At 34.6% G+C, this 20,155-nt stretch overlaps 1 long non-coding RNA gene across 7 annotated transcripts in view; it reads right to left on the bottom strand.

Annotated features, from left to right (window-relative positions):
* Positions 1–20,155, bottom strand: part of LOC135323329 (uncharacterized) — a 430,798-nt gene that overhangs the window by 233,793 nt on the left and 176,850 nt on the right. The gene's annotated exons all lie outside the window — the stretch shown is intronic.

The following is a 20,155-nucleotide window of genomic DNA, read 5'->3' as shown; positions in this document are numbered from 1 at the left end:
GGTTGTCTGTGAAATGGATTAGCCCTCCTACATCACATTCTGACTTGTATGACTATCAATTCAGAGTTTATTGTTTAATTTCCACTCTATTAAAAGCATTACAGAAGATAAGACTTACTGACTTATATAGCCCTCCCAGGACACAATTCATTGTTTTGCACATACGAAGGGTACCAAATAAATATTTTTAAAAATTACTTTGAACATGGAATAAATCTATGAATAAACAGCAGAACAATGTTATTATAATAAAAGCATCCTGAGGGTTAAAATTAATTGAGATATAGAATTTAACTTAATTACTTAGAATTTTAAATAGTCTGATAGATATAATGCAAATTTCACAAAAGGTCGTGTTTCTAATAGGCCAATATACATTTTTTTTTTGTTCTTGTGGAAAGGGTAGCTTTTAAATAATCTATATATCATTGCTCATAGTAAGCGTTGCCTCACAGCTGCAAAGCTCTACAACAATATATATGGAAAGCTCCAGTTCTTGTACTAGCTATGCCCGATAAATTCTTGTGTTCTCAGTGCAAGTTTCTAATGCAATTAGTTTCCCATGGCATTGATATGGAAGAGTAGTTAAGGACATGCCTTTTATTAATCATCCACAGAATGAATATTGATACATTAAAACATTAATCATCTTTATTACCCTATTTTTAACCTATTTATCTTTTCATAACCAAAGGACTGGAAGACAAAAACCTACCCTTTGTCATAAAAGCACAAGAGTTCTAATCATAGCCAAAAAAGTGTAGTCTTCAAAAGGATGTACCTCCTTACTCCAGTCATCATAAATAACCATTATAACCTATGGGGTGGAGAATACACACACACACACACACACACATTTATATAGTTGCATATGGCCATGGCTAAGACATAATGAAGTGCTAATTCCCAGTGTTTTAATCGGTATATTTTGATGTTGCCAATTAACTGTACAAACTGCTAGTTGAAGCACACCAGTGGTGTGCAGTTTATATTTTTGTCATCACTACTGATCTCCAAAGTAAACCTTTCCTATATAATAGCACTATTCATCTTTGTATTTTAAGAACATGAGTAATATGTGGCTTATAGAGTTGGAGACAGTTTTATGGGGAGTTTTATAATATATGTGAACATCTTCACACACACTGTAGGTTATCCAGAGGAATTCTATTAACAAACCTACATCCTAAAGACACCAAACACCAAGTCGAAGGAAGAATGAATTCAGAGCAAACCCACTCTGTTTTTGCAGAAAATCTTTTTACTTTTGAGTACACTAATTCTCACAAATAGAGAAACCGCAAGACCAGTAAAAAGGGGGGTAACCGACTTCAGAAAAAAATTATATACTGCAGAGAATTAATACCTAGATGCATATTTTAGAGATCACTTTTTAGAATTTATAAGAGGATTTTTATAAAGGCAACATTCAGGTTTGATAAATTTGCCAATGCCAACAAGCTTACATTATAATATATTTAATATTGTACAGAAAATAAAAAAACCTATAAAGTCAAATGATGGGAAACTTTTGTTATGAATAAAATAAAGTGTGACTAATTAGTGAGAAGAAAAGAATAAAGTGGAGAGAAATCCATAATCACTGCAAAGAGGACAATCTACCTGTGAGTCACACACAGCATAAGACTCAGAGCTACTCATGCCATTCTAAAACAAACACACAAACACATAAATTAAAAAAACTGTTTGGGGCCTGAGAAATGAATTATGTTCTTCAGAACACAAAAAAAGTGTTAATTTTAGTGTTAGTTTTATAACCAAAATAATGTAAAATATTAAAGCTCTACAAGAAGTAGTAACATGGTATAAGAAGCCTTACTCAGTTTTTTAAACACATCAGAATCTTTGAAAACCAATTTTAATTCTGTTGTTCCTACTTTGAAACAACTTCTGAATACGCAAAATGATGACCAAAAGTTATCCAACTGTGAATTTAATGTAACCTGTAGTCAAATAAGTTTAGAAGCAAAGTTATAAAAATGATTTTAGTATTTTCCAGCAGAAATATCCTTAATATTTAATATAGATTTATTTGATACACTTACTGTGGAAAGATGCTTTCAACTGTTAGTATCTTTGGCTTATGAAGTCTTAAAAAGAAGATGACAGTTTTCTTTTTTTTTTTTTTTAATATAAGAATGTATTTGAACTTGAATGTTCTTTCAACAAAATGTGAAAATCATTTTATCATATGCCATCACCCACCAGAAAGCATCTACCATACAATAGCCACAAAACAACCAGACAGACAGAATGACTCTGCTAGCTGACATCAGTGATCTGCCACTGACCACTGCAGGCTGGAACATGGTAGTACCAAACAAGGCACTTAGTGTCCTGAAGCGTACAGAAGCCAATACTATGACGCAGGCTTTTGAGAAAATAAAGGGCTTTACAGCAGTGTTTATAGGCAATAAGATGGGAGGCAGGGCTCAAATTCACCTCCCCAGTCCAGGATATGGTCAAACTTCTATGAGTCAGGGAGGACAGGTTGGTATGTGGATGTGCTGGTGGTGCAGGTTTCCTCTGGAGGGCTTTGGAACTCAGCCATTTATGGTGAGGTGGTAAAGGGGCTTCAACACAGGATCTTCTTGTGCAAAGGACCCTTCACTTCTGAAAGGGAGCAAGTTCCAGTTGTATTCAGGTCCTTTTGTCCCATGGGAGGGGCAAAAATTTGGTTGCAGGTATTGCATCAGAATTTTCTCATCTGTACATGGACATGATTTATGGATTTTCTCTGTTGTCTCTGAAAAACCACTCTATCCGGTTAGAAACAGGATAGGGCCACTTTGAGCTGGGTTTGCTGTTACAATGGGTTCATGAATAAGGTAGCTTTGGGAGCAGAAGTGGGGGATATGCATGGCCCTAACAGCTTAGTCACCAAGTCTGACCTAACTAATACTGCTGTCCAATGTCAAACTTGCCAGCAACAGAGACTAACGGTAACCCCCAAATTTAGTTTCTTAGGTAAAGATGCTATTTGCTGTTGAGTTAATTGTATTAGATCCTTTCCCCACTGGAAGGAGTACTGATTTCACTTTAACTGAAATAAACACGTATTTCTACAAACAGATTTTACTTTCCTTCCCATGGTTCTTCTGACAGTATCACAGTTTGAGAGCTTACAGAGTATTTGATTTACTGACAAAGAATCTTGTGTAACATAAATATAGACCAAGGAAACTATCTTTCTTTAAGGGATGTGTGGTATTGCATACTTGATTATGGGATTTACTTTTCCCACATGCTACATTTCTGAAAATCTGCCACTCTGATAGAGCTGTATAAGCCTTTAAAGACATTGCTGTGGTGCCAGCTTGGAGATGCTTCTTTGAGAGGATTAGCTGCTTTCCTCATTAGCAACCGTCTAGTACTGTGCCCCCAAAAGGTAGAACACAAGGTCTGGCAACTCCTTGTGATGTATTAGGGGATGTTTGCTTCCTGCCTTTGCATTCTAGACTCAGAAGATTTAATGTTCCTCTTTCTCAGAGGGGGATCTTTTCTGTCAGTGGACAGAGCAAGAATTAAACTTTATGCTACAGCTGCCACCCAATTATCTAGGCTCTTTGTGCCAGGGGACCAGCAGGCAAGGAAAGAAGACATTACCCTGGCAGATAATTGACTCTGATCATCAGAAGGAAGTACAGCAGCTGCTACACAGTGGGCAGGCAGGAAGATGCCTGGCATCAGGACAGTGGTGTGCTGGTGTGGGCTCTCCAGCCTGCTCATCAAAGCCTGTTGTGAGAGTCTTTTCCCAGCTCCTCATTCAGTTATGCAACATTTGTAGCTTTCAACCAGCCATGGTTGGATAATTTTTCTATAGAAATCAGCAAATACTTTGAAGCAGGGATTTGATTTTCTTTCCTTTCAGAGAGCTGGGTGTTAAACATTGGCCTTTGTCAGCACATCATTCATCTAGGTGAGTTTCTGGGCCATCTCTTGGTACTCCCTTGACCAATTTTAAATCACTTAGTGCAGCAGTCACAGCATGAGAAAGGGTTGGGGATGACAAGCTAGGACACCACAGAGAAGGGAGTCTGGCTGCTCCATCAGGTAAGCCACTTAGATCCGCAGAGATGAGAGCTTAGGGGAATTTAGATTTGATATTAGAAGAAGAAATAATGAGTATCTTGAAAGCAGCTGTAGTAGTGAGGACTGTAGTTTTCCCCACTAAATTTACTTTTTTAAAGTTTCCTCAGAAAGAGACTAACCAAAATGCCTGGAGATGCCTTCCTAGATGTATCGAATTTATACTATACAAGTGGATTCAAGTATTTCAAAGTGTAGGCTGCAGTGCATATTTCCACGTTTTACTTACATTCCCCTTCAAGACTGAGGCACTCATACCCCAGCTGCTGGAAATATTGGCTACTGAGGGCACACAACTGAGTACCTCCATGGAAATTATCCTTGGTCTAAGATAAGCTTTCTCTAATAAAGTTTTACTGAATTTTACAAATTAAACATCATCCTTTTGCCTTAAACAAAACTTTTTTTTTTTTTTTTTAACTAGGTGCTTGGTAGTGTCTACAAGAACAGAGCATGTGACTACAAAAGGTTTCTGGAAGAGATTGTAAGGTTGGTGCATATATGTGTGGAGGGGTTGTGTGTGTGTGTGTGTGTGTGTGTGTGTGTGAACTGTTTTTTAATAAATGGTTAAATTGATTTTTAAAAATAGGTCTCATATTTGCTTTCCTTTTAATGTGTTACCTGGTGGTGATATTGTAGGAAAGAAGGTGTATCTTCTTCATTTATCTTTAATTATTGAAGCTTACCAATAGGTACAAAACTAACATAGTGCAAACACCGTATCAGCATAGTCACTTTGCCACATTTGATTTCTTGCTTGAAAGTATTAACTGAAATCTGAAGCTCAGCAGCAAATAAGTCATAAACTGAGATAAATCACTACCGTCACATCTGTTGTCATCCACATCTATACAGAATGAAAATGCCTAGGCCACCAGGAATCCTCCTTTGAGCGCAACAAACAGATTAATTGGCAGCATTTTTTCTTTCATTGCAATGGTCATTAAGATACTGTAATTGAGAAGTGAATTTGAGTGTCCATATGTAGGAAGTTTAGTGATGGGATAAACTGTCCATTTTCCTTTTATATCAAGGATAACTCACAATCAATGTCTATACACCCTCCCTACTGGATTCTTTACCTCAGCACTAGACTTCATGCCAAAAGTTACTCTAAAAGAATTACTACATATCTATCATAGTAATAATTATGTACAAGTATTATACCATCTAATCCTGTAAGATATATTATGAAATGAAGCTTATTTATATATCACTCCCCTGTTTGCATTGCCAAACAGTCTGCTTGTATCTTCTTCCTAAAATTTATTTTTCAGTTCCACTGTTATATAGTTTAATTAAAATATTTATTAATATTTGGAGAATGACAATTGCAAAACTGGATTTTTTTTAAGCAAGCAGCAAAAATAACATGTTTCACCAAAGATGAAAAACAAAGTTCTTGGTTTCTTAAAACCACTGTTCATTAGTTGTCACAAGAAAAAATTCCATAATTCCTAGCATTTACCCCTGTTTACATTAGTTTTGATCTAACTTTTCCAAATTGCCTAAATTAACTTACTATATGGCCATACTGTGTTGGTTGTAGAGGACCCAGGAGTAAAGAGACATGGGTTTCCTGGAGTAGTTTATAGTTAGTAAAATTTTGTATATAAACTAACAAACAGGATAAAACAATGTCAATACATACAATTTACTAAGTGTTTACTTTGTCCTGCATTTCTTATGTATATTTCATGTCTTAGTTTAATCAAAGGAAATGGCAATACTTTTTATTTTTGGATTAAATAGGGTTTATAGAAGTTAATTTCCCTACTGCAAATCAAATTTTAAATGAGATTCTGCTGATACATGACCATCTGAAATGTTTTTTATCATTTTCCTTATGACTGGACAAAAAATTACATATTCTTATATCATAATATACTACATAGGAAATACAGTAGGAATGAACTGAACATTTGTATTCAGTTTGCAGCATTCTCCATATATGTACATTTTATTTTAAAGAGTCAGAATCAGGTTTCATTATGGTTAGGAATCCATATTTAAATTTAAAAATATTTCTTGAAGCATTACTAAGTTCAAGGCATTTGGATTTTTTAAAAATGGAATACTTACTATGATAGGTGGTAGAAATATATTAAAATACAGGTAAAAAAATAAAAATAAAAAGCTTGGTATTTTGAAGATTCCATTAAAATAAAATACAATAGATTTAATAATCCATAGAGTGGGTGTGATACAGGGGAACTGATGCCCAGATATTCCCCAAGGTAAGCTGGGAAGAATTCACTGGGGCCATTGCTCATCTAAGCTTTGATAAATAAGGAGTCTGTCAGGTAAATAAGCAGAGAGAGAAAATATCAGATGTAGAAATTGTGAAGATGCTGTTGTGAGAAAGAATTTGGTTTGTTTAAGACACTGAAAAAGCCCCTTGTAGTGGGAGCATATGAGTGAAAAGAGAAGTAACCCAACACGAAGATGACCCACGTCCCTAAAGTAACCTATGGCTTCTCCTGAGCAACGCATGACAGACTGGCTCCATCCTGTAACCCAAATGAATGGCAATCTGAGGACATTTCAGGCTAGGAAATGTCTTCCCTGATATCCCTTACACATTCAAGAATTCAGGTTTTGTTTCCAGCGGGTAAAGATCTAGTAACTGACAAACTCTGGGGTCCTAGAGCCACCCTAATTGTACTGCAGACTAACTCCTTCCTGACATAGAACCCACGACACAAGGAATGACCCGAGCAGGGACCTACTCCACTTCAGATGGGAAGGACGTGGGTCACAGTGTTAGCGAGGGATAATGCAGAGGGAACACAGCCTGGTGACTCCTAGCCTGCTGAGCCCCAGGGCCTGAGTTGCCACTGGACCACCTGCTTATGTACTCTTCTTCCCATACAGCACTTCTTCCCGAGGCCTTAAATGGAGGCCCTAAACATATTTTTGGTCCCTGAGCCCTTTCCCATTTTCTTGAAATTCCTCTCTTTACTGTAAATGAGTGAAATAGCATACTCTTAGACATAAAAGATTCCTTATATGCCAGCACATCTACTCTTGCATTTGAAGGTGAGGTTTTTACATCAACAGCTTGACTGCATCTGCCTAGCTTGCAGTGATGGCCAAAGGGTTTTTCTTAGACGATCCATCTCACTGCATCCCGACTCCAACTTAGACATATAGAAGCCAAGTGATTCAGTCTAGGTTATTGTACTCTCCTGCTAGGTCAAAAACACTTACCAGCTGCACGGAAATAGGCATCATACCTTTCTGGAGCACTGTTCACTTCATGGATAATATGGTCACAGAAATATTTTTTTTTCTTGTGAATTGTAAAGATAACTGTGTTTTAAAACTTTTTTTAAAATCACCAGGATAAATCCCTCCCTCTTCAATCATTCCATCACTGTTAATTGAAGTCAGACAAATCACCCTCAGACCATAGCAAGGAAACAGGGAGAGCACAGAGTTTAAGGAGGAAATTTTACTGGAGGAAAGAGCAGTTTCAAAGAGGAGGTGGGGATAGAGAGATTCATACCCATGAAACAGGAACCATAAAGAAGGAATGTTGAGAGCACACAACTTAAGGTACAAGCTTTCTGACCATGAAAGGTATCTAAAAGAGATTCTGCTGTCTTAATCACAGCTCCTGGACAAGAAGTGAAAGACGTGTAGCAGGAGGTCTCAAGGGGCCCCTCTACCACCTTCGGTGGTTAGCATTTCTAAATTTAACATGTGTTCCCTCTCTCTTACTAGGCTGACTGCACCTCTTTCTTCGCAAAGCAACAGAGGTAACATTTCCTACTGGATGGCGGTCTTGGAAATCCCAAGTTGTGCTCTGTGCCACTCCTTTTGACTCCTGTATCTTCCTAGGAATATTTCTAACCATGTTACACTGAAATCATCAAAAAAAAAATTGTCAGTTATTTTCATAGAAGGAATAGTGTATTTTTTCTAGGCTTCTCAAAGCCCACAGGAGTGCCTGGCTGCCTGGCTCATAGTAGGTTCTTTATAATATAAATGAAACTGAAATTAAGTCCCCTAATATTTTGCCTATAAATTTAAATTTGTCTTTAAGCTTCCAAATGCTAAGATCTCATTATTCCAACCCCATCTCTAGCTCAATTAGCACAAGTTAAATTTTTCATATCCTTCTATTCATTTTTCAGACATTGATTCCTTTGTTAAAATTAAATACAAAATAAAGACTAGATCCAAGAATTCCCAGAGCAGACAAAACCATTTAAGCTACATATACAACACTAAATCTAGCTTGTTTCATAGAACTAAGTGAAACTTAGGTTACTTCTTGTAAATGCCTCTGATGATCATAAAAGAAAATTGTCATCTACCCCCAAATGGTACAAAATAATCAGTTTTAACCATCCTCTACTATCTGAAAACCCTCACTGTAATAGCCAATCACTATAAAGGTTAAACAACTTCCTCAGTTTTACTTTATAACCTATCTTCTAACATCATGCCCCTGAGATTTCTATTAGTTTTAAACTTGAAAGATTCTAGTTTACAAACTGTCCTTAAATGTTCAATAAACTTTTCTAATTTTTATTTTTTTATAGTAATGTGTGTCTGTTAATCCCCAACCCCTAATTTATCCTTCCCCACCCTTTCCCCCTTGGTAACCATAGTTTACTTTCTATGTCCATGAGTAGGTTTTTGGTTTGTATGTAGAATTTGTATCATTTTTTTTTTAGATTCTGCATATAAGTGATATCATATATTTGTCTTTCTCTGTCTGACTTACTTAATATGATAACCTCTAGGTCTATCCATGTTGCTGCAAGTGGCATTATTTCATTCTTTTTTATGGCTGAGTAAGATTCCTCTGTGTGTGTGTGTGTGTGTGTGTGTGTGTGTGTGTGTGTGTGTGTATCACATCTATTTTATCCAGACATCTGTTGACAGACATTTAGGTTGTTTCCATGTCTTGGCTATTGTAAATAGTGCTGCTATGAACATTGGGGTGCATATGCCCTTTCAAATTATAGTTTGCTCTGGGTGTATGCCCAGGAATGGGATTGCTGGATCATAATAAGTCTATTTTTAGTTTTTTAAGGAGCCTCCATACTGTCCTCCATAGTGGGTGCACCAATTACACTCCCACCAACAGTGGGACAGGGACTGGGTTCCCTTTTCTCCACATCCTCTCCAGAATTTATTACTTGTAGCTTTTTTAATGATGGACATTCTGATTGGTGTGAGACGATACCTCATTGAAGTTTTGATTTGCATTTCTCTAATAATTAGCATCTTTTCAAGCCTATCGGCCATCTGGATGTTTTCTTTGGAGAAATGTCTTTTTAGGTCTTCTACCCATCTTTTGAAAGGGTTGCTTTTTTTTTGATAGTAAGCTACATGAGCTCTTTGTATAATTTGGAAATTAGTCCCTCATCAGTCATGTCATTTGAAAATATTTTCCCCCATTGTGTAGGTTGTCTTTTTGTTTTGTTTATGGTTTCCTTTGCTGTGCAAAAGCTTTTAAGTCTAATTAGGTTCCATTTGTTTATTTTTGCTTCTATTTCTATTACTTTAGGAGCCGATTCAAAAAAATATTGCTGAAATTTATGTCAAAGAATGTTCTGCCTAGGTTTTTCACTAGGAATTTTATAGTATCCAGTCTTACATTTAGATCTTTAATCCATTTTGAATTTATTTTTGCATATGGTGTTGAGAATGTTCTAACTTCATTCTTTTACATGTAGCTGTCCAGTTTTCCCAGCACCACTTATTGAAGAGACTTCTCTTTTCTCTAATGTATAATCTTCCCTCCTCTGTTGTTGATTAATTCACCATAAGGGCATGGGTTGATTTCTGGACTGAAAGGAAGGAGATGGAAAAAGGTATTCCACACAATAGAAATAAAAAAAAAAAAAAAAGCTCGATTCGCAATACTTATATCAGGCAAAATCGACTTTAAAATAAAGACTATTATAAGACACAAAGAAGGACACTATATAATGCTCAAGGGATCAATCAAAAAAGATGATGTAATAATTATAAACATATATGCACCCAACAAAGGAGCACCTCAATATATGAGGCAACTGTTAACAGACATAAAAGTAGAAACTGACAGCAACACAATAATAGTAGGCAACATTCATACCCCACTTACATCAATGGACAGATTATCCAGACAGAAAATCAATAAGGAAACACAGGCCTTAAATGATACAACAGACCAGATGGACTTAATTGATATTTACAGAGCATTATTTCCAAAAGTATCAGAATATACATTTTTCTGAAGTGACACAGAACATTCTGGAGGCTAGATCACATATTGGCCCACAAAGCAAGCTTCCATAAATTTAAGAAAACTGAAATCATATCAAACATCTTTTCTAACCACAATGTGATGAAATTTGAAATCAACTATAAGAAAAAGAACTGTAAAAGACAAAAAAATGTGGAGGCTAAACAATATGCTACTAAACAACCAATGGATCACTAAAGAAATCAAAATGGAAATCAAAAAAAAAAACTTAGACACAAATGAAAATGAAAATACGATGATCCAAAACCTCTGGGACACAGAAAAAGAAGTTCTCAGAGGGAAGTTTATAGCAATACAAGTTTATCTCAGGAATCAAGAAAAATCTCAAACAAACAACTTAAGTTTACACCTAAGGCAACTAGAGAAAGAAGAACAAAAAAAATGCAAAGTTAGTAAAAGGAAAGAAATCATAAAGATTAGAACAGAAATAAGTGAAATAGAGACTAAAAAAAAAATAGGAAGGCTCAGTGAAACTAAAAGCTGGTTCTTTGAAAAGATAAACAAAATCAATAAACCTTTAGTCAGACTCATCAAGAAAAAAAGGGAGAGGGCCCAAATTAATAAAATCAGAAATGAAAAAGAAATTATAACCAACACCACAGAAATACAAAGGTCAAAGAGGTTACTGAGAGCAACTATATGCTAACAAAATGGACAACCTAGAAGAAACAGACAGCTTCTTAGAAAGGTACAACCTCCAAAGACTGAATCAGGAAGTAACAGAAAACATGAACAGACAAATTACCAGCACTGAAATGGAATCAGTAATTAAGAAGAAGAAAAAAAAAAAACTCCCAAAACAAAAGTCCAGGAGCAGATGGCTTCACAGGGGTAGAATACCAAACCTTTAGAGAAGAGTTAACACCTATCCTTCTGAAACTGTTCCAGAAAATTGCAGGGGAAGAAACATTTCCCAATTCATTCTATGTGGCCACTATCACCCTGACACAAAACCAGACAAATATATCACAAAAAAGAAAATTATAGATCAATTTCACTTATGAAAATAGATGCAAAAATCCTCAACAAAATACTAGCAAATTGACTCCAATAGTACATTCAAAAGATCATACACCATGATCAAGTGGGATTTATCCCAGGGATGCAAGGTTTTTTCAATGTCCACAAAACGATCAATGTGATCTACTACATTAACAAATTGAAGAATGAAAACAATATGATCACCTCAATAGATGCAGAAAAGGCTTTTGATAAAGTTTGACATCCAATTATTATAAAAACTCTCCAGAAAGTGGGCATAGAGTGGACATACCTCAACATAATAAAGGCCATATATGACAAACCCACAGCTAACACTGTACTAAATGGTGAAAAACTGAAAGCATTTCCTCTAAGATCAGGAACAAGACAAGGATGTTCACTCTTACCACTTTTATTCAATATAGTTTTGGAAGTCCTACCCACAGCAATCAGAGAAGAAAAAGAAATAAAAGGAATCTAAATTGGAAAAGAAGAAGTACAACTGTCACTGTTTGCAGATGACATAATACTATAAATAAAAAATCCTACAGAGGCTACCAGAAAACTACTAGATCTCATCAATGAATTCAGTAAAGTTGCAGGATACAAAATTAATATACAGAAATCAGTTGCATTTCTATATACTAACAATAAAAAAGCAGAAAAAGAAATTAAGGAAACAATTCCATTTACCATTGCATCAAAAGAAATAAAATACCTAGGAATAATCCTACCTAAGGAGGCAAAGGACCTGTACTCCAAAAACTATAAGACAGTGATGAAAGAAATTGAAGATAACACAGATGAGAAGCTATACTGTGCTCTTGGGTTGGAAGACTCAAACTGTTAAAATGGCCATATTGCCCAAGGCAATATACAGATTCAGTGGAATCCTTATCAAATTGCCAATGACATTTTTCACAGAACTGGAACACAAATTTTTAAAATTTGTATGGAAACACAAAAGACCCTGAACAGCCAAAACAATCTTGAGAAAGAAGAAAGGAAATGAAGGAATCAAGCTTCAGACTACACTATCTACAGTAATCAAAACATACATTACTGGCACAAAAACAGACACATAGATCAATAAATTCTTACTAAATATTATTTACTGATTTCATGATTTTAATTTTGCTATTTCTAGATTTTTGACATCTTTAATGAAAACATTATTTCCCCAAGACTTCTGAGTTCTTGCTTCTTTGCAGATTTAACTCAGGCCCTAATGATAAAGAATCTATTTATAAGAAGCTCTTATTGACCCAACCATTAGGAAGGAACTTACTCTATTTTCTTATTGGTTCCACCTCCTCAATTCAGTGTAGCAGCTTAATTCTTACCTTACACTCCTAAAAAAAGTCTACTTTTGTTTTAAAACTGTGAGGCCACTAAAAGGGCACCAAGTTAGAAGTGAGAAGAATTTGGATTAAGTCCTAGTTCTGCCATTCACTAGCCTGTAGAATACCCAAGTCACATTATTTTTGTAAATTTGATTTCCTTATATTGAAACTATATAAACACATACCCAAATATTTTATATTGTGTTATATTATAATTTTTATGTAATTTTATATATTTAACATACAAACAATAAGTCTTACACAAGCTTATTTTTTATGCTCCTTTAACAAGTATGGGGATTCAAAAGAATATTTAATACAGTAAAAAGTAATATAAACATCAAAATATGTGTTCTGCCACTATAGAAAAATATGTAGCACCATCTAGTCACTCTTTGTCCCAGAAGAATGTATGATTTATTTGTAAGAATAAACAGTACAATTCAGTGTGTATAGTCCATAAATTTCAAACTATAAGCATGAGAACATATATTTCAACAAAGGATTTATTAGTAAAATGGTCTTATTTTTTATCTGTTCTTGAGGGAGTGACCATGCTTGCCATATCAGACTCTTATTATGATTGATTGAGCCCTTGCTGTGCTAAGTAATAACTGTAGTGAAAAGGACCTGCCCCTCTATGCAGTAGAATCTAAAATACCTTCTTCACTTTCCATTTCATCCTCCCACTTCCGTAATTCAATCAAATGTATTTCTATGATCACATATTTAGCTTCTCATTTATTTTTAATACAGATTCATAATACATAAAATCATAGCACTCAAATTTAATTGGAAATTTTTCATAATTATAACTATTACAATTTATTATTAGTGATTTCTCACACTTCTGATTTCTACTACATATGACATGTTGCTGTTGCTATGTTATAATTGCCTTTAATTAATACCTACAAGTTTTAGCTAATCTTTAACTTCACTTGGGAAAATGAAGAGAATAGTGGTATTCTATTACTCCTGAGATGAAAATATTTTTGACAAGATTATTTTATTTTTTAAAAATGTAGTGTAATGTCGTAAATACTTCCTATAATATAATACTATAAACACCAAGTTCAAATGAAATAGGTCAAGTCAATCTAGAAATTAAAAAAAAATTAAATATATGTGTACATAGTATTTTTAACAATATAATAAAGAGAACTCAAAATATTGGAGAAAATTCCTTTCCGAATTGGTGTAAACCCTGAATTATAGATTTTTTAAAAATACAGTTTTACTCTAAAACTATCACGTTTATACTGTACATCTGATGAAGAATCCTTATCTAGGTGAATCCCTTGTGGGAACTGTACTGCTTAGATAAGAACTGTTTAAGATTAGCATTTCAATTATTTGACAGCAAACAGGAGCTTCAAAAGTGCTTTAAGAGCTCTAAAACACTTACTATCTTAAGTAGGTTGAAATAGTCTTCACTTTATGCATACTATTAATTTGATTAACAAATTCTTTCCTTATAGAGCTCATAGAGATAAACGTCAGCCTAAAACAAAGCTGAAGCACTGTAAATTCTAAATTAGATCCATGCAATTTAATGAGATCTTAATGTAGTTCTTCCCTAAACCTGCACGGAAGTACTCAGGCTCCTGGTACTCTGAGTTACCACGAGAGAGTGGTATAGGGTAAATGCAGGTTTATTCACAAATTACATACCTGTAGTGTACTGCTTTAATATTTCTTAAGTATTTGTATAACAAAATAAGGGATTTATACACATTTTAGAATAGTATTCCTACAGTTCTAATGTTAGAGAAAAAAAGGCAAAACATTCTTTTAGTAGGAAATTGACACAACAGGAAACTGATGCTGTCTATAAAATACAAGCAAAAGCAAAGACCCATATATTTTGAATGAAGCTAGCAACTTTATATGTATTCCTTTTTGAAGTAGTAATTATTATTTTAAATACAACACAGTGGACTAGTGATACCAGGGAAAAGACCAACATCCATCTAGATACACGCTATTAGGGACTCATATTTGTGGACTGGCATACCATTCCCACAATAATAAAAGCAAGGCTCCACACTAGGATACATGGATTGGTCGGATCTCCGGCAGATTCACTCAGCATGTCAGAAGAGCGAGACTTTCCCATCCTGGGGTTTCCTCAAGCAGCCCTCCCAATGACTTTGTAGAACAGGCATAGCCAAGAAGATACAGATCTAAAAGATTTATTAACTACCTAGTGCCAACAAGACAGAAATGTGGGAGAAGTAACTTAGCGACAGAATTAACACATCTTCAGATCTCCAGCTGGTCTTCAACTAGTGGGCTTAGCTATCTATAATTATACATGTTACCAAATGCCTCTTTCTTTGTTTCCCCTTTCAACTCATCCAGGTTACTGCTTGGTTCTAAAGCCGGGGTGAGATATGTACTACCCAGGGTGGTCTCATAGTGCTGTATACTTCAAGGACCAACTTACCGCTGAAACACTTACTGCCTTGTATTATTACCAAGGCACTTCCTAAATAATAAAAACTAACTACTTATTTTTCAACTTGTATTTAAACCTGAATGTGACACTATGTTTTGTTAACTGTATTTCTCGTCACTTTACACACCATCAGTTTTTGCATGATTGAATTTTGAGGGGTTTCATTGGACTCGCATATCATCTGAATCAGTACACTAATGCTGTGTTATAATCAGATGGCTGTGATCTTTCTCACTCAGAAGAGGCTGCTGCTGTAATTAACCTAGACATTGGGCCCTGTTCCATAGGATTTGGCTTTTTTCGTATGAAATTGCTAAAAGTCTTTAAACTGTGTGTGACAAAAATTGAGTGAATTACCTCTGAACTTATAATTAAGTATGTGACAGTTGATTTGAGCTTTTCCTTCAGAAGGGCTCACGGGGTGATGCTCCGTGACTTATTCATTTAAGTAGATATGTTACAGATTAAGTGGGATTACACAATTTTTAAGACCATAAATTCCCCTATTAAATGAAAATCTTTTTTTTTTACTTTAGATGCTTTTAAGTTCCCAATAATACTAATAGTATGACGTGTATGTAGACAGTTATTCATGACAGTTCCCAAATCAATAAAATCTTTATCTGAAGCTATGTTAGACCAAATAGATAAGAATATTGATAAATGTTACAGACATTTTCCATGACACTTGAAATTTAATTTTACAGGTATCAGAGAGTTGACACTATGGATGTAAGATATCATTGGCGTGTCTATTTGACCAACAGACATCAATTTGCATAAAATACACTCTATGCCAACAGCACTTTAATTAGAAGGAAAGTGTTGGTGCTTTCCTACATAGCTAGTTTTAGAAGTCTAGGACAAACAGATTTTAAGGGAAAAAAAAATACAACCTTATCAAATCAAAGTTTGATGAAATTCTCTTCAACTGAAACCTTGAATAATAATGATTTACATGGGAGAAACAAACCAAAAATAACAACAAAAGTTTACTTTCAGGCAGCATTTTTCCCATGTCTTACAAATGGAATAACACTTCAAACTTTAATTCAGAAAATGCTGAATCCTGATTATTGACTAATAGATTCTGGTTAAATGTCGGTTTCAGTTACCTTTTTACTTCGAAAAACAGTGCAGTCTTACCAAGATCATTTGAAATTTGGCATAAGTGAGCTCTGTGACAAGAAATTCTTACAGAAGTCACAGTTTAATGCAACAAGCTAAAGAATTCATTCCCAGCCGAGCATAACAGAAGAAACACAGAAGAAATGCTGGTGTTAGAAGCCTAACTGACTGCCTAAGGTGAGGTCCTCCCAGGCCATGAGAAGCAGAGTTAAGATTTAGCCAGCTTTTTATATCTCTAAGCCAGATGTCCTTGAAACTCCAGCTATAGACGAAGAAATTCAAGAAAAGAGAGAGAAGCTATTGCCTGAGGAGTACCGTTAGTAGGAAAACCAATGCTCATGTTATTTCCATTATCCATTTTTCTTTTCAGCTTCAATGTGCTTCATTATGAATTTATCCTATGATACCACGAAAAGTTAGTTGGAAAAAATATATATCCAGGTTTAATAAAGAAAATTCAATCAATTCTGTATGTTATAGTCAATCCAGAGAGCAAATATAGTGCCCCATGGTTTTGAAGATGATACTAAGGATTACAACGTCCTTGAGCATATGCAGAGAGACTGGAGAAGGAAAATAAGGAGAGGAGAAAGTAGCCTGTGTATGCGACCTTTCCAGTGAAGTTAGTTAATGATCACAGTGCCCTGGATTCTTAGTCTTCTAAATATTTTGTGCTATTTACAAACACTATTTCTATTTTGTTTATAAAGCATATCTAATTTAACTAAGAGTCAGAGATATTTCTAGAAGAAATGTCCTCCATCCTCAAATCACCTTCTGAACAAGAAACCTTCCTCCAGTAAACCTGCAATCATACCTCTCAGCTTGCTTGTCTTGTGATAGAACACTTACAGAGCGGCCATTCTCTGTCACCACCCCAACACTGCCATGCCATCATCGCCTAGTGTTCCATGCCTATAATTTAGTTTTAGGAGAAACTGAAGGGGTAATACTCTTACTGGTATATAAAATATCTGTGCTATACGTGGGTAGATCATATTTTTACTGTAATTTTTATCAAGGTAAAATTTATATACAGTGAAATACACACATCTCAAGCATTGAGTTTGATGATTTTTGCCAAGGTTAAACCACAAAGTCCAAACTCCAATTAAGATATAAAGTATTTCCTTATCTCAGAAAGTTTCTTTCTTCTTCCTTTTTAGATAGATTTTGCCAGCCTAGAAGTAAGTACTGTCCTATTTCTATCATCATATATTCATATAGTATTCATTTATTCATATAGTATGACCAATATATGGTAAAAATCAATATTCTTAAATATAGCACTTTTAGTGGGTGTGAAATATTATCTTATTGTGATCTGAATTTTTAATTACCTAACGACTAATAATAAGAAGCACCTTTTCATGTATTATTGTCTATATATATATATATATATATACACTCTTTATAACCATCTTTTAACCATTCTTTATTTTGAATTTAAAATTTGATTTTTATTTAAAATTAGCCAAGTTTAAGTAGGTTGTGTATCTCCTTATTATGGAATTATTAGTGTTTTTGAATATTCAAGCCCTTTGATAGACATATGTATCAATATTTTCTCTCAGATTATGGCTTGAATATTCATTTTCCTACTGCTACATTTTATGGAGTTAAATTTTTTGATGAGGTCTAACTTATCATTTTGTTTCAATTATGGTTAGTGATTTCTGTGTCCTCTCAGATAAAATTTTGCTACCCAAAGATGGATAATATATTACTCCAAGTGTTCTCTCAGATACTTTGTACTTTTAAGCTTTTATGTTTAGGGTCTATAATCTCAGCTCAGGATAATTTTTGTACAGTCGTAAGATAGGTGTCAAAGTTAATTTTTCTATGTGGTTATGCAGTTGTCTAGTGCCTTAATAGAAAAAGTTTTCACTTCCCATAAATTGCTTTGGGGAATTTGTGAATCTTCAAATAACTGTGGATGTGTGGGTACATTTCCAGACACTATCGTGTCCTTAGATATATAAGACTTATTCAGTACAATAAGGCAAGGAAAGGAAAAAAGAGGCATACAGATTGAAAAGAAAGAAAACTATACTGATTTGCAGATGTCATGACTATGTACATAAAAAACCCCAAGAATCAACAAAAAAAACTTTAAGAACTAATAACTGAGTTCTCAAATTTGCAGAATAAAACATCAACACACAAAAATTGATTATATTTTTATATATTAGCAACAAACATGTAGGAACAGAAATTTAAAACACAACAGCAATTATGCTGGAAAATAAATGAAATATTCAAGTATCAATATAACATGTACATGTGAATGAGGCTTTTCCAGGGAACTGTGAGACAGATCAAATGCTCTAGAGATGGAAATTTATGAAGAACTCCAAACAGTGTGCCCCATCCAGCGGCTGCAAGGTGATGGCTATCATAACTGTACCATGGTTGCAAGAATACTGGCTTTCAAGACTATCCCAAAGCTGAAGGTGTAGGTCAAATTAAGACACCCCAATTTCTGCTGTTCTTACTGAGGTTCAGTTGGTTTTCACTCTGAAACAACTGCAAGAAAACCTGCCTTGATAAAAGCACAGCAAGGAAAACAATTGTGCCTGAGAAGTGAAATGACTAGTCAGCTATCATTGGAGTTCACAACCTATTTTAAACATGCCTATAAATTATTTGATATTCCTCCCTTTAGGAGACAGAACCTAAGTTTCTGCCCATTGAGATGGGCTGGACTTGGTTATTTCTAATAAACATAGTAGAGAAAGTGACAGTGTGTGGCTTCAAAGTCTAGATGTTTCCCCCTTCTTCTTTCTTTGATTTTCATTCTACTCAGTCTATGTTGAGATCAGCTCTATGAAGAAGTACATGTTACAAACAAATGAAGTCTACAGCCAACAGCTAAGTGAGTGAGATTTCTTGAGAGCAGATCACTGAGCCTTGACAACAACTTGACTACAATCTTATGAGAGACTATTATCAAGTATCACTCAGATAAATTGCTCTCAGATTGCTGACCCTCAGAAACATTGTATGCTGCTAGATTTTTTCGTAATACATATATAACATGCAGCCCAAATTTCTAGCACTCACAAAGTTTAAAAAACTCAAGCTGTGAATTTAATATATCTGCTCAATAGAATTCTAGTTTTTTGATGGAAATAAAAAATTCTCTCTGGATAAACACAACATCATTCTTACAGAATTCCCAAAGAATTCACACAAATATTTTCAAAAGAAAATGAAAAAATATATATATAAAATATTTCTAAGGAAATAGGACACTTCAATTGAAAATGCATATAAAAATTGAACTAACAGAATTATAATAATTATTTATATTGTAATTAAAAGAAACAGAATGTAAGAAAGGAAGATAGTATTCTTGTTATTTTCTGAAAATAATAAAAGCAATTTGAAGAAATTCTGAGGAAAATTGTAAGTAATACATAGCAAATCTGAAATAAATACATTGCAAAAATAAAATATGCACTAACTGAAAAAAAGTTCAGTGTTCAGGTTTAAAAGCTGACTAGACATAGCCAAAGAGATAAACAGTTGAATTTTAAAGTAGATTATAAGTTTTCCACAATGCAGCACAGAGAGAAGAAAAAAAGAGAAAGAGAGGTTAAGAGATATGAAGTATGGAGTAAGAGGGTTGAATACATATTGTTGGTGAAATAAAATTAAAAATATCCTGCCAATCCCAAACCATCTTCAGAAAAGAAGGGAAAGGACGCAGTTCTTATTGAATAAGAATTTAAAATGTGAGTACAGAATAGACAGTCAGCTGGAGATTGTGAAGAAAGAAAGAAATCTCATCCTTTTACATAGCGGATGCAGCCCTTCTCACACAAGATCTCAGGTAAACAATAGATAGTCCTCAAGTCCAGA

This window comes from Camelus dromedarius, chromosome 2, assembly GCF_036321535.1.
Source record: "Camelus dromedarius isolate mCamDro1 chromosome 2, mCamDro1.pat, whole genome shotgun sequence".
Lineage (NCBI taxonomy): Eukaryota > Metazoa > Chordata > Mammalia > Artiodactyla > Camelidae > Camelus > Camelus dromedarius.
This window is presented reverse-complemented; position numbering and strand designations above follow the sequence as displayed.